We start from the raw sequence: 14,965 nt of genomic DNA, 5'->3' as shown, positions 1-14,965 counted from the left end.
ATAGCCAACATTAAATAACACAGCAGAATTTAGTAAGCGGAAGACTGAACATAATATATCAATAAGGATGCCAATACCAATCCATACATAAACTACCCAAGACTGGTGTCACAATTTCACTGACGGTCTAGGAGTACTACAAATAAAGGTCTGAAGAAAAGTAATGCAACACTGTCTCTGGAAATACATGAAAGAAACAGGATAAAAGTAGAAGGAGACGCCAAGGCCTGCGGACGCTTGCAGGACTACCTCGGGTCGCCTGATGAGCAAGAAGCAGCAATCTCACTACGGTCCGAAAGCTATAGCACCGGGATCTGCACAAAAGAGTGTAGAGTGTAGTATCAGCACAACCGACCCCATGTGCTAGTAAGTGCCTAGCCTAACCTCAGCGAAGTGGTGACGAGGCTAGGACAAGACTACTAAATAAACTTGTGCAGTAAATCATATACAACGGAAAAATAAAGGCAGACATGTGAAGTCAAGGATGGGAGGGGGAAAGATGCTGCGGGGAAACATCAAATGATAACAGGAGAACAGCAGGAAAATATAAGGAACACCATAACTCAATTTTCAACAAGAATCAGAAATCAAACAAATGCACGGCATCACCCTTCGTGCTTTTACTCTCGTGCTCATCATAAGAATCAACATAATCTGCACGGCATCACCCTTCGTTCTTTTACTCTCGTCCTCACCATAAATATCAATATAATCGGCACAAAATTGTACATCGTGCGGCACGGCATCACCCTTCTTGCATTAACACTCTCTCATAAAAAGTCACGCACGTCATCACCCTTCGTGCTTTAACACTCTTCCTCACCCAAACAACAATCACAAACAATAAGGGCAAGGAATTTAATAGAATCACAATAAAATCACAATAAAAATTCCGGCAAGGGAACAATATCAAAAGCAACAACATCCCGGCAAGGGAACAATATTAAAAGCAACAACATCCCGGCAAGGGAGACAATATCATAATCCTCTTCTCTTTTTCACATTTACTTCACAACTCAATTTAAAACTTGAGCCAACGCTCTACAATGCTCAATTACCAATGATACTTTCACAATTCGATTCACAACTGGAGCCAACGCTCTACAATGTTCAATTGCCCAATTTACTTCCACAAGCCTTGATGAACAATAGGAATATCACATAAGGCATGAACAATACAAAACGGAGTCACATTAATCATAGTATAAGACTCACGGGCATGCCTGACACCGACGTATAGATACTCATCACCATGCCTATACGTCGTACTCAACAATTAACACATAGCAAATAGGACATGACCCCTAATCCCTCAAGCTAAGGTTAGACCAAAAACTTACCTCGATGCCTCGAACACAATTCAAGCCTCAGCTACCGCTTTACCTCTTGATTCCACCACCAATTCGCTTGTATCTAGCCACAAGTCACTTAACTATATAAATAAATGCTAAATGAATCATTTCTAATGCATGAAAATAGGATTTCTAAAGTTTTTCCCAAAAAGTCAAAAATTGACCCCGAGCCCGCTTGGTCCAAACCCAAAATTTGGACCAAAACCCGATTACCCATTCACCCCCGAGCCCGGGTATATAATTGGTTTTGGAATCCGACCTCAATTTGAGGTCTAAATCCCCAAATTTCAATATTCTTAGGTTTTACCCAAAATTCCTAATTCCACCATGAAAACCCTAGATTCTAGGATGAAATCTTGTAAAAAGAAGTTAAGAAGTGAAAGAAATGAATTTAAAATCACTTACTTGTGTTTTGGGGAAAGAAAGAGTTCTTGAAAAATCGCCCTTTATGTTTTAGGTTTCTGAAAATGGTAAAATAACTGAAAAGTCCCGTTTATATACTCCTCTCAGATCCTCACCGCGAACCGTATAAAAAGGGGTTGCGGCCGCGGAGCTCCACCGCGGACGGCAAAATATCGAGCGCGGCCGCGGAGGCTTGGCCTTGCTCTTCCGCGGACCGCATAAATCCCACCGTGGTCGCGGAGGCCCCACCGCAGTCGCGAGAAAGCTTTGCGGACCACGAAGTCAGGTTCAGAGACCTGCAACTCCTCTGAACCTGCAACAATTATTTTTCTAAGTCTAAATCCACTTCGTGGCCTATCCAAAACTCACCTGAGCCCTCGGGCTCCAAACCAAACATGCACGCAAGTCCAAAAACATCATACAGACTTGCTCGTGCGATCAAATCATCAAAATAACATCAATAACTATGAATTAAGCCTCAAATTCATGAAATCACTTAAGAACATCAAATTTTTCAATTTCCTCAAATAAGGTCCGATTCACGTCATGTCAAGTCCGTTTCTTAGCAAATTTTTCAGGCTCAACATAAATCACATATAAGACCTGTACCGGGCTCCGGAACCAAAATACGGGCCCGATACCATCAAATTCAATTACATTCAAATTTCCAAAGACTCTAAGAATTTCAGTTAAACAATTTTCTTCAAAAATTCATTTCTCAGGCTTGGGACCTCAGAATTCGATTCCGGGCATACGCCCAAGTCCCATATTTTCCTAAGGACACTCCGGGACAGTCAAATCACGGGTCCGGGTCCGTTTACTCAAAATGTTGACCAAAGTCAACCTAAATTAATTTTAAAAGCAAAATTTATTATTTTTCACATATTTTCACATAATGGCTTTCCGGATACACACCCGGACTGCGCACGCAAATCGAGGTAAGACGAAAAGTGGTTTTTTTAAGGCCTCGGAGCACAGAATTTATTTTCAAAACGAGTGATGACCTTTTGGGTCATCACATCCTCCACCTCTAAATCAATCGTTCGTCCTCGAACGGACATAAGAAGGAAGTACCTGAGTCGGAGAAAAGATGGGGGTATCGGCTCCGCATATCGGACTTGGACTCCCAGGTCGATGCCTCAGCAGGCTGACCTCTCCACTGAACACGAACATAAGGGAAACTCTTCGATCTCAACTTACGAACCTGCCGGTCTAGAATAGCTACCGGCTCTTCCTCATAGGACAAGTCCTTGTCCAACTGGACAATGCTGAAATCTAACACGTGGGATGGATCGTCGTGATACTTCCGAAGCATGGACACATGAAACATTGGATGCACGACTAATAAGCTCGGTGGCAACGCAAGTATGTAAGCCACCTCTCCCACTCGATCAAGAATCTCAAACGGGCCAATAAACCTAGGGCTAAGCTTGCCCCTCTTACCAAATCTCATCACGCCCTTCATAGGCGACACCCGTAGCAACACCCGCTCGCCGACCATGAATGCTATATCACGAACCTTGCGTTCGGCATAACTCTTTTGCCTGGACTAAGCTGTACGAAGCCTATCCTGAATGATCCAGACCTTGTCCAAGGCATCGTGTACTAGATCCGTACCCAACAGCCGAGCCTCTCCCGGCTCAAACCACCCAACCGGCGACCGACACCGCCTACCATATAAAGCCTCAAAAGGAGCCATCTGAATGCTCGACCGGTAACTGTTGTTGTAGGCAAACTCCACTAAAGGTAAAAACTGATCCCACGAGCCTCCGAAGTCAATAACACAAGCTCGGAGCATATCCTCCAAGATTTGAATAGTACGCTCGGACTGCCCGTCCGTCTGAGGATGAAATGTTGTGCTCAACTCGACCCGTGGGCCCAACTCACGCTGCATTGCTCTCCAGAAATGCGAGGTAAACTGCGTACCTCGATCAGAAATGATAGACACGGGCACACCATGAAGACAAACAATCTCCCGGATATAGATCTCAGCTAACCTCTCAGAAGAATATAAATCGTCACAAGAATGAAATGCGCTGACTTGGTTAGCCTATCAACAATAACCCATGCTGCGTTGAACTTCCTCTGAGTCCGTGGGAGTCCAACAACAAAGTCCATAGTGATACGCTCCCACTTCCACTCAGGAATCTCAATTTTCTGGAACAAACCACCAGGTCTCTGATGCTCGTACTTTACCTGCTGACAATTCAAACACCGAGCCACATACGCAACAATATCCTTCTTCATCCTCCTCCACCAATAATGCTGCCGCAAATCCTGATACATCTTGGCGGCGCTCGGATGAATAGAGTATCGGGAACTATGGGCCTCCTCTAGAATCAACTCTCGAAGTCCATCCACATTAGGCACACAAATACGACTCTGAATCCTCAAAACTCCATCATCTCCAACTGTAACCTGCTTGGCACCTCCATGCCGCACTGTGTCCCTAAGAATATACAAATGGGATCATCATACTGCCGATCTCGAATACGCTCCAATAATGAAGAACAAGCGACTGTGCAAGCTAACACACGGCTGGGCTCAGAGACATCCAACCTCACGAACTGATTGGCCAAAGCCTGAACATCCAAAGCAAGCGGTCTCTCACCGACCGGAATATACGCATGACTGCCCATATTGGCTGACTTTCTACTCAAAGCATCAGCCACCACATTGGCCTTCCCCGGATGATATAAGATGGTGATATCATAGTCTTTCAGTAACTCCAACCACCTTCTCTGCCTCAAGTTTAGCTCCTTCTTCTTGAACAAGTATTGCAAACTCTTGTGATCCGTGAACACCTCACATGACACGCTATATAAATAATGCCTCCAAATCTTCAGCACGTGAAAAATGGCTGCTAACTCCAAATCATGGATTGGATAGTTCTTCTCATGAATCTTCATCTGACGCAAAGCATAAGCAATGACCTTGCCATCCTGCATCAACACCGCACCAAGTCCAATACGAGATGCATCACAATAAACTGTGTATGGCCCTGAACTTGTGGGCAAAACCAACACCGGTGCCGTAGTCAAAGCTGTCTTGAGCTTCTGAAAGCTCGCCTCACACTCGTCCGACCTCCTGAACTGAGCACCCTTCTGGGTCAGCCTGGTCATCGGGGCTGCAATAGATGAAAACCCCTCCACAAACTGACGGTAATAGCCCGCCAGACTCAAAAAACTCCGGATCTCTGTAGCTGATGTGGGTTGAGGTTAGTTCTTGACTGCATCTATCTTCTTCGGATCCACCTGAATACCCTCTGCTGAAACAACGTGACCTAATATTGCAACTGAACTCAACTTTATCACACTTCGAAAACTTAGCATACAACTGACTATCTCTCAGAGTCCGAAGAACCACTCTCAGATGCTGCTCATGCTCCTCCCGGCTGCGGGAATAAATCAAAATATTATCAATGAAGACTATCATGAACGAATCCAAGTAAGGCCTGAACACTTGGTTCATCAAATCCATGAAAGCTGTTGGGGAATTTGTCAATCCCAATGACATCACCAAGAACTCATAATTGTACCGAGTGCGGAAAGCTTTCTTAGGGACATCGGATGCCCTAATCCTCAACTGATGGTAGCCCGATCTCAAGTCGATCTTAGAAAACACTTGGGCACCCTGAAGCTGGTCTAACAAATCATCAGTCCGCGACAATGGGTACGTATTCTTGATTGTTACCTTGTTCAATTGCCGGTAATCTATACACATTCTCATTGATCCGTCCTTCTTCTTAACAAACAACATTGGCGCATCCCAAGGCGAGACACTAGGCCTAATAAAGCCCTTATCAAGCAAGTCTTGCAACTGCTCCTTTAATACTTTCAACTCAGGCGGGGCCATACGATACGGCAGAATAGAAATGTGCTGAGTGCCCGGAGCCAAATCAATGCAAAAGTCAATATCCCTGTCGGGTGGCATACCGGCAGGTCTGAACGGAAAACCTCAGGAAACTCACGAACCACAAGCATAGAATCCATAGAAGGAACCTTAGCACTAGAATCACGAACATATGCTAAATAGGCCAAACACCCCTTCCCGACCATAGGCCGAGCCATCATATATGAGATAACACGATGGGTAGAATGACCAGGAGTCTCTCTCCACTCTAAACGAGGCAACCCCGGCAAGGCTAAGGTGACAGTCTTGGCATGACAGTCCAAGATAGTGTGGTAAGGTGATAACGAGTCCATCCCCAATATGACATCAAAATCAACCATGTCCAACAGTAACAAATCTACTCGGGTCTCAAGACCCCCAATCACAACTACACAAGAACGATGAACACAATCTACCACAATAGTTACACCCACCGGTGTAGACACATAAACAGGAGCACGCAAAGAATCACTAGGCATGACCAGATACGGTGCAAAATAAGATGACACATAAGAGTATGTAGACCCTGGATCAAGTAGCACTGAAGCATCCCTACTACAAACCAGAACCGTACCTGTGATAACTGCATCGGAAGCCTCAGCCTCAGGCCTGGCTGGAATAGCACAACATCAGGGCCGGGCCCCACCACTCGGAACTACATCTCCGGGACGGCCTGCTGCTGGCTGGCCTCCACCTCTAGCGGCCTGACCTCCACCTCTAGTACCTCCACCTCCACCTCTAACACCTCTACCTCCACCCCTAGCTGGCTGAGCGGGCTGTGGAGCACTCGGTGCCTGAACCATGGCACGGGAACCGTGATGCTGAGATCTGCTCGATGCTCGAGGGCAAAATCTAGCAATATGACCCGTATCGCCACAAGTATAACAAGCCCTCAGCTGCTGAGACTGCTGACCTTGACGACCTGAATGAACATCCCAAACACTCTGGAGCGGTGGTGCACTGATAGGAGCTGGCGATGAATTATAGGACTGCTGATCAGAGTACTGCATGTGAGAACCACGACCACCTGGGGCACCGCGAGAAGCCTGAAATGCTGATTGAAAAGGCCTAGGAGGATGGCCTCTACCAAAAGAATCCATGCCTCCAGACGAGGCACCACTGAATCTGCCTGAATGACGAGGCCTCTTGTTAGACCCCTGACCACCCCCTGTGATAAAACCATCTCAACCCTCCTGGCCACATTGGTCGCATCCTGAAAAGAAATCTCTCTCCCCGTCTCCTTGGCCATCTAATGTTGAATAGGCTGAATGAGTCCCTTAATGAACCTCCTCACTCTCTCTCCCTCTCAGTGGAAAGTATAAGAAGAGCATGACGGGCCAAATCAATAAACCTGGTCTCGTACTGAGTAACAATCATAGAACCCTGCTGGAGACGCTCAAGCTGCCTCCGATAACTCTCCCACTGAGTGATAGGAAGAAACTTCTCCAAAAAAAACTGAGAAAACTGATCCTAAGTCAAAGCTGGTGACCCAGCTGGTCTAGCCAAACAATAATCTCTCCACCAAGTCTTGGCGGATCCAGATAAGCGAAAAACAGCAAAGTCAACCCCATTGGTGTCCACTATCCCCATGTTCCTGAGTACCTCATGACAACTGTCTAAATAATCATGGGAATCCTCAGAAGATGCACCGATGAAAGTGGTAGTGAAGAGCTTGGTGAACCTGTCCCATCTCCACAAGGCATCAGCAGACATAGCTGCTCCATCACCGGTCTGAGCTACCACACCCGGCTGAACTGCTCCAACTGGCTGAGCTGCTAGAGTCTGAAATTGGGCGGAATCTGCTCCGGAGTGCGGGTAGCAGGAGTCTGGGCTCCTCCTCCAGCCTGAGAGACGGCTGGTGCTACAGGAAACAAGCCTGGGTGACACTCTCCATAAGGCCCACTAGACGGACCAGAGCATCCTGGAGTACTGGGGTAGCAATGAACCCCTCTGGGACCTGAGCTGGTCCTGTTTGAACTGCCTGGGCTGGAACCTCCTCGTCAAACTCAACCTGAGGCACCGCCACTAGCGCTGCTGCTCCGGGCTCATCTGCCCCTATCTCGGCCTCTAGCACGGCCTCGGCCTCGCCCTCTAGCATGGCCTCGGCCTCGCCCTCTGCCCCTCCTAGGAGCTACTGCTGGGGGCTCGGGCTGCAGATCAGTGGATGAGGAAGCACGTGTTCTCGGCATCTGCGAAAGAACGGAATAGAACTTCGATTACCATTGAGAAACCAAACCGCACGACGGGAAAGAATAGATGTGAAGTTTTTTCTAACTCTGTAGCCTCTGGGGGATAAATACAGACGTCTTCGTACCGATCCCTCAGACTCTACTAAGCTTGTCCGTGAATTGTGAGACCTAATTAACCTAGAGCTCTGATACCAACTTGTCACGATCCGGATTTCCTACCCTCGGGAGTCGTGATGGCGGCTACTAGTGAAAGCTAGGCAAGCCAACCAATTGAATTATTTACCTTATTTCCATTTTAATCTGTTAACAATTAAGAACCAACATTTAATAAACAGCAGAATCTAATAAGCGGAAGACTGAATTGCAATGTTTTAATAATACTACCAATACCAATCCATAACAAAACTACCCAAGACTGGTGTCACAATTTCACGGATTGTCTAGGAGTACTACAAATAAAGGTCTGAAAAGAAATAATACAACACTGTCTCTAGAAATACATGAAAGAAACAGGATAAAGGATAGAATGTGACGCCAAGGCCTGCGGACGCTTGCAGGACTACCTCGGGTCGCCTGATGAACAAGGGGCAGCGATCTCACTGTAGTCTGATAGCTATAGCACCGGGATCTGCATAAAAGAGTGCAGAGTGTAGTACCAGCACAACCGACCCCGTGTGCTGGTAAGTGCCTAGCCTAACCTCGATGAAGTAGTGACGAGGCTAGGACCAGACTACCAAATAAACCTGTGCAATTAAATCATATACAGTGGAAGAATAAAGGCAGAATTTACAATTTACAAGTAAAAGGGGGAGAGAGACATGCTGCGGGGATATCAAGTAAAAACAGGAAACAAATAAATAACCGTAAAGGACACCATAACTCAAATATCAACAATAATTAGGAAATCAAGACAAGTGCACGGCATCACCCTTCCTGCTTTTACTCTCGTCCTCACCAAATATCAATATAACCGGCACGGCATCACAGTTCGTGCTTTTACCTCACAAAATCATGGCACAGAATGATCCTTCGTGCATTATCACTCATATAAAGACACGGAATGGTTCATCGTGCGGCACGATATCACCCTTCGTGCATTAACGCTCTCTCACAAAATATCACGCACGGGGCATCACCCTTCGTGCTTTAACACTCTATCACCAAAACAATGCACGGCATCACCCTTCGTGCTTTAACACTCTTCCTCACCCAAACAACAATCACAAACAATAAGGGCAAGGAATTTAATAGAATCACAATAAAAATCCCGGCGAGGGAACAATATCAAAAGTAACAACATCCCGGCAAGGGAACAATATTAAAAGCAACAACATCCCGACAAGGGAACAATATTAAAAGCAACAACATCACGGCAAGGGAGACAATATCATAATCCTCTTCTCTTTTTCACATTTACTTCACAACTCAATTTACATCTTGAGCCAATGCTCTACAGTGATCAATTGCCAATGATACTTTCACAATTCGATTCACAACTTGAGCCAATGCTCTACAATGTTCAATTACGCAATTTACTTCCACAAGCCTTGTTCAACATTAGGAATTTCACATAAGGCATGAACAATACAAAACAGAGTCACATTAATCATAGTATAAGACTCGCGGGCATGCTTGACACCAACATATAAATACTCCTCACCATGCCTATATGTCGTACTCAATAATTAACACATAGAAAATAGGGCACGACCCCTAATCCCTCAAGCTAAGGTTTGACCAGACACTTACCTCGATGCCTCGAACACAATTCAAGCCTCAACTACTGCTTTACCTCTTGATTCCACCGCCGATTCGCTTGTATCTAGCCACAAGTCACTTAACTATATCAATAAATGCTAAATGAATCATTTCTAATGCATGAAAATAGGTTTTTTAAAGTTTTTCCCAAAAACCTGAAATTCGGACAAAAACCCGATTACCCATTCACCCCCGAGCCCAGATATATAATTGGTTTTGGAATCCGACCTCAATTTGAGGTCTAAATCCCCAAATTTTAACATTCTTAGGTTTTACCCAAAATTCCCAATTCCACCATGAAAACCCTAGATTCTAGGATGAAATCTTGTAAAAAGAAGTTAAGAAGTGAAAGAAATGAGTTTAAAATCACTTACTTATGTTTTGGGGAAAGAAAGTGCTTGAAAAATCACCCTTTATGTGTTAGGTTTCTGAAAATGGTAAAATAACTGAAAAGTCCCGTTTATATACTCCTCTGAGACCTTCACCGTGGACCGCATAAAAAGGGGTTGCGGCTACGGAGCTCCACCGCGGACCTCAAAATATCGAGCGCGGCCGCGGAGGCTTGGCCTTGCTCTTCCGCGGACTGCATAAATCCCACCGCGTTCGCGGAGGCCACACCGCGGTCGCAAAAAAGCTCTACGGACCGCGAAGTCAGGTTCAGAGACCTGCAACAACTATTTTTCTAAGTCTAAATCCACTCCGTGGCCTATCCAAAACACACCCGAGCCCTCGGGGCTCTAAACCAAACATGCAAGCAAGTCCAAAAACATCATATGGACTTGGTCATGCGATCAAATCATCAAAATAACTATGAATTAAGCCTCAAATTTTCCAATTTCCTCAAATAAGGTCTGATTCACGTCATTTCAAGTCCGTTTCTTACCAAATTTTTCAGGCTCAACTTAAATCACATATAAGACCTATACCGGGCTCCGGATCCCAAATACGGGCGCGATACCATCAAATTAAATTATATTCAAATTTCCAAAGACTCTAAGAATTTCAGTTAAACAATTTTCTTCAAAAATTCATTTTTCAGGCTTGGGACCTCATAATTCAATTCCGGGCATACGCCCAAGTCCCATATTTTCCTACGAATCCTCTGGGACCGTCTAATCACGGGTCCGGGTCTGTTTACCCAAAATGTTGACCAAAGTCAACCTAAATTCATTTTAAAAGCAAAATTTATTATTTTTCACAGATCTTCACATAATGGCTTTCCGGATACACGCCCGGACTGCACATGCAAATCGAGGTAAAACGGAAAGATGTTTTTTTAAGGCCTCGGAACACAAAAGTTATTTTCAAAATGAGTGATGGCCTTTTGGGTCATAACAATTTTATAGAATAGGAGAAACAAATCATTGTGATAATTCCAAATGTAACATCAAAAAATTAACAAAGTGAAAAATTTTAGGACAAAGCTCCAACTAATTTAAAGATTCAAAAATTATTTACAAATAAAAATGATAAAAAAGACACAACGAAATTAACTACTCAAACATGGGTGATATAATAAAGATAAATACATTAAAAAAAAGTTATTCGATGAGTACGTAAATCCCTTTAATTTAATCGAGAATTTGTTCATTAAAATTCAAATAATATTATTGAGAACAATAGAATAAGATTTAAAATAAAAATTATTTCAAGAGTAATAAAATATATATCTTCTATTATATTACAAAAACAAAGCAACAAAACTGGTGAGCCATGAACTGGTGAAGGGGTATGGAAGGAAAGGTATCACTCCTAGATGTATATTGAAAATTGATATGAGGAAAGCCTATGACTCAGTGGAATGGCCATATATTGAACAGATCCTAAATTGCCTCCAATTTCCAGCTAAATTTATCAAGTGGATCATGTGCTGCATTACAACTGTTTCATACTCAATTCTTCTCAATGGAGAGCCAGTGTTACCATTCCCTCCTAGAAAAGGGTTGAGACAAGGGGATCCCTCTCTCCCCTTTCTTATTTTGTAACGACCCGACCGGTCGTTTTGAGATTTTGCACTTTGCTCGCCAGTTTTCGGGCATGACTTGCCCCCGTGTAGTGTATTATGACTTATGTAAATTGTTGGCTTTGGTTTTCAGGGTGATCAGAATGAATTTGGAAGAATAGTTTTCAGTTTGAAGCTTCAAATTTGAAAGGTTTGACCAAGATTTGACTTGTTAGTATATGATCTCAGATTGGATTTTTTATGATTTGGTTAGCTCCATTAGGTGATTTGAGACTTAGGAGCATGATCAGAATGTGTTTTAGAGGTCCGGAGTAGATTTAGGCCTGAATTGGCGAAATTGAGGTTTTGGCATTTTCTAGTTGATAGGTGAAATTTTGATATAGGGGTCGGAATGGAATTTCGAGAGTTGCAGTAGTTCCGTTGTGTCATTTGAGATGTGTGTGCAAAATTTCATGTCATTCGGACGAGGTTTGGTTGGATTTTATTATCAAAAGCGTAATTTAGAATATTTTAGAATTCTTAGGCTTGAATCCGATGCGAATTTGGTGTTGTGATGTTGTTTTGAGCGTTCCGAAGGTTGGAACAAGTTTGAATGATGCTATGGGATATGTTGGCATGTTTGGTTGAGGTCCCGGTGGCCTCGGGTGAGTTTCGGGTGGTTAAATGGACTATTTCATGCTTTGGAAAAGTTGCAGATTTTTGAGCTTCAGCTGTTCACCAGAAAATTTCTGATGCGAGGACTCGAGTTTGGAAGCTCATATCTTGCAATCTATGAGGAATCAAAAAAATTGCAAAACATGAAAGTTGTAGCCCTTGAATTCTTGTTTCCAGAAAGTTAAACCATTCATGATTTGGACATTCTATCACAAAGTCATAATCGATTGAATTTGACTGGTGGAGCAGTTTCGACAGAATTTTCTGATGCATGGAGCCGAGTTTAGAAGCTAATATCTCGGAATGTATAAAGAGTTATATGGTGTGCAACCTATCAAGTGAAATATATTTGAGTCTAGTTTCTAAATCTTCAAACCGTTTGTCATTTGGATATTTCCACAAGGAGTTCTGGGCGTTTTAACAGAAGGTGTACATTGGTTGGAAATGGTAAGAGGGTGTACAACCTGCACAGCGCAAGGTACAACTCGATGAAGCCTGGGCAGATTGTTTTAAATACGAGTTTTAGCCCATTTCTTTCATTTGGCTTGGACGATTTTGGAGAGCTCAAGGAGGGATTTTCACCAAGAAACACTAGGTAAGTGATTTCTTCCTATTTTTGAGTTAAATATGTGATCTTACATGGATTTAGACATGAAAATCAGTAGAAAAAGGTGGAGTTAGGGCTTGAGATTATGAGACCTTCTAGGAATGATTTGGAGTTCTTTATATGTACGGACTCGTGAGATGATGAAGAACATTTTGGTATAAAGTTTGTCCAGTTCCAGGACGCAGGCCCGGGGGTCGGGTTTTGACTGATTTCGGGTTTTGGGCTTAAAATTGATATCTTTCAATTGGAATTCATTCGTTTAGCATAATTTGATGATAAAAATCTGAACTTGGTAGATTTGGAGCACTCAGAAGTTGGGTCGAGAGGGAAGCGTGTTACAGAGTAGCTTTTCGGGCTAGTTCGAGGTGAGTAATGATTTTAAATGCTGTTCTGAGGGTACGAAACCCCGGATTGCACAGCGTCGTGCTACATTGAGGTGAAACACACGCTAGATGACGAGCGTGGGGTCGTGCACCGTTGGGGATTGTAACTTAGTCCATCCCGAATGACCATTTTTCTGTATAATCGTTTGATATTATTATACTTTGGGCTAAATGCCATATTCTGGCTTCGTGCCAACTGTTTGAACCCTTAGAGGATTGTTAATGATATTTTCCTTACTTTTTGATTTCATACTTGTGCTCAGTCATGCTATATTTTCCCTATTTTTAAAAACTCAGCTATGTTATTATGTTTTAAACACATTAATTGATATTTTCAATGATATTTGAGCTGAGCTTCATATTTTACTGATGCCCGAGGGGCTTATGAGGTTCTGACTGAGTAAGGCCGAGGGCCTGTATTGTGAGGATACTTTTGGGTCGGGCTGCACGCCGCAACAGTGATATACTTAATATGATAATGAGGCCGAGGGCCTGAAATTGTGCGCCACGAGGTGGCTTGATATTGATATGAGGCCGAGAGCCTGTTTATGATGTCACGAGATGGCTTGATATTGCGCTTGGGCCGTAAGGGGCCCCTTCTGGAGTCTGCACACCCCTAGTGAGCGCGGGTACCCATTGTGATGTGAGATATAGCCCGAGGGGATGGTATGGTTCTGAGATATAGCTCGAGGGGCTGGTATTGTTCTGAGATATTGCTCGAGGGGCGGATTTGTTGATATTGTGCCCGAGGGGCGAACCTTTATGTGTTTATCTTTCTTATTTACCTGTCATGTACCTGTTTAATTGTGTAATTATGCCCGAGGGGCGGATCTTCTATGCTTATTTGTTCTAATTGCTTGCATTCAATTGCTTAAATGTTGAAAAGCCATTTTTGAAGAAGTTTAAACTGAGCTAAGGTGCTTAAGAGATTTCACAACTTCATTGCTTTCTTACTGGTTTTGTACTGCTTCTATACAGCATATTGATGTACTCTTCGTGATTTCCTATCACTCAGTTTATTTATTTTTATTATTCACTGAGTTGGAAGTACTCACTTTACTCCCGGCACCTTGTGTGCAGAAACAGGTATTTCTGAACCCGGTAGCGGGTATTGGTTTCTCAGAGGCAGAATCATCGGAGTTTAGCAAGGTAGCTGCCCGACGTTCGCAGCACTGCTTTTCTCCCTCTCGATTTCATTAGACTGTATTTAGTACATTTTTGACTCTAGTTGTATTCGGACCTAGATGCTCATGACTAGTGACACCCCGATGTCGGGCTGTGTTGGTTTTTATTTTCTGCAAATTATACTGTTAAATGCTTATTTTGGGATTTTATTTCTGATTAAAGACTTAGTGTTTATTGTTATTTAGAATTAGAAGTGTGTCGGCTGGCCTTGTCCTCACGAGAGGCGCCATCACGACCGGGTTGGGTTTAGGGTCGTGACAAGTTGGTATCAGAGCCTAGGTTACATAGGTCTCACGAGTCATGAGCAGGTTTAGTAGAGTCTCGCGGATCGATACGGAGACGTCTGTGCTTATCCTTGGGAGGCTGCAGAACCTTTAGGAAAAACTTCACATTCTTGAATTCTTATCGTGCGTCCTTGATTTAGCTTGAAATATAACTCTTTGAACTCCTTCCACGCATTTGTATGCGCACATGCGCGCTCGATATCAGCTGTGCATTGACGGCTTGTGATCCCCTGATCGAGGGGCGAGATGTGGTTTCTGTGCAATGATGTTGGGCCAGTCTGGAGGACTTGAGGCTGG

Source organism: Nicotiana attenuata, unplaced genomic scaffold (genome assembly GCF_001879085.1).
Source record: "Nicotiana attenuata strain UT unplaced genomic scaffold, NIATTr2, whole genome shotgun sequence".
NCBI classification, from domain to species: Eukaryota; Viridiplantae; Streptophyta; class Magnoliopsida; order Solanales; family Solanaceae; genus Nicotiana; species Nicotiana attenuata.
This window is presented reverse-complemented; position numbering follows the sequence as displayed.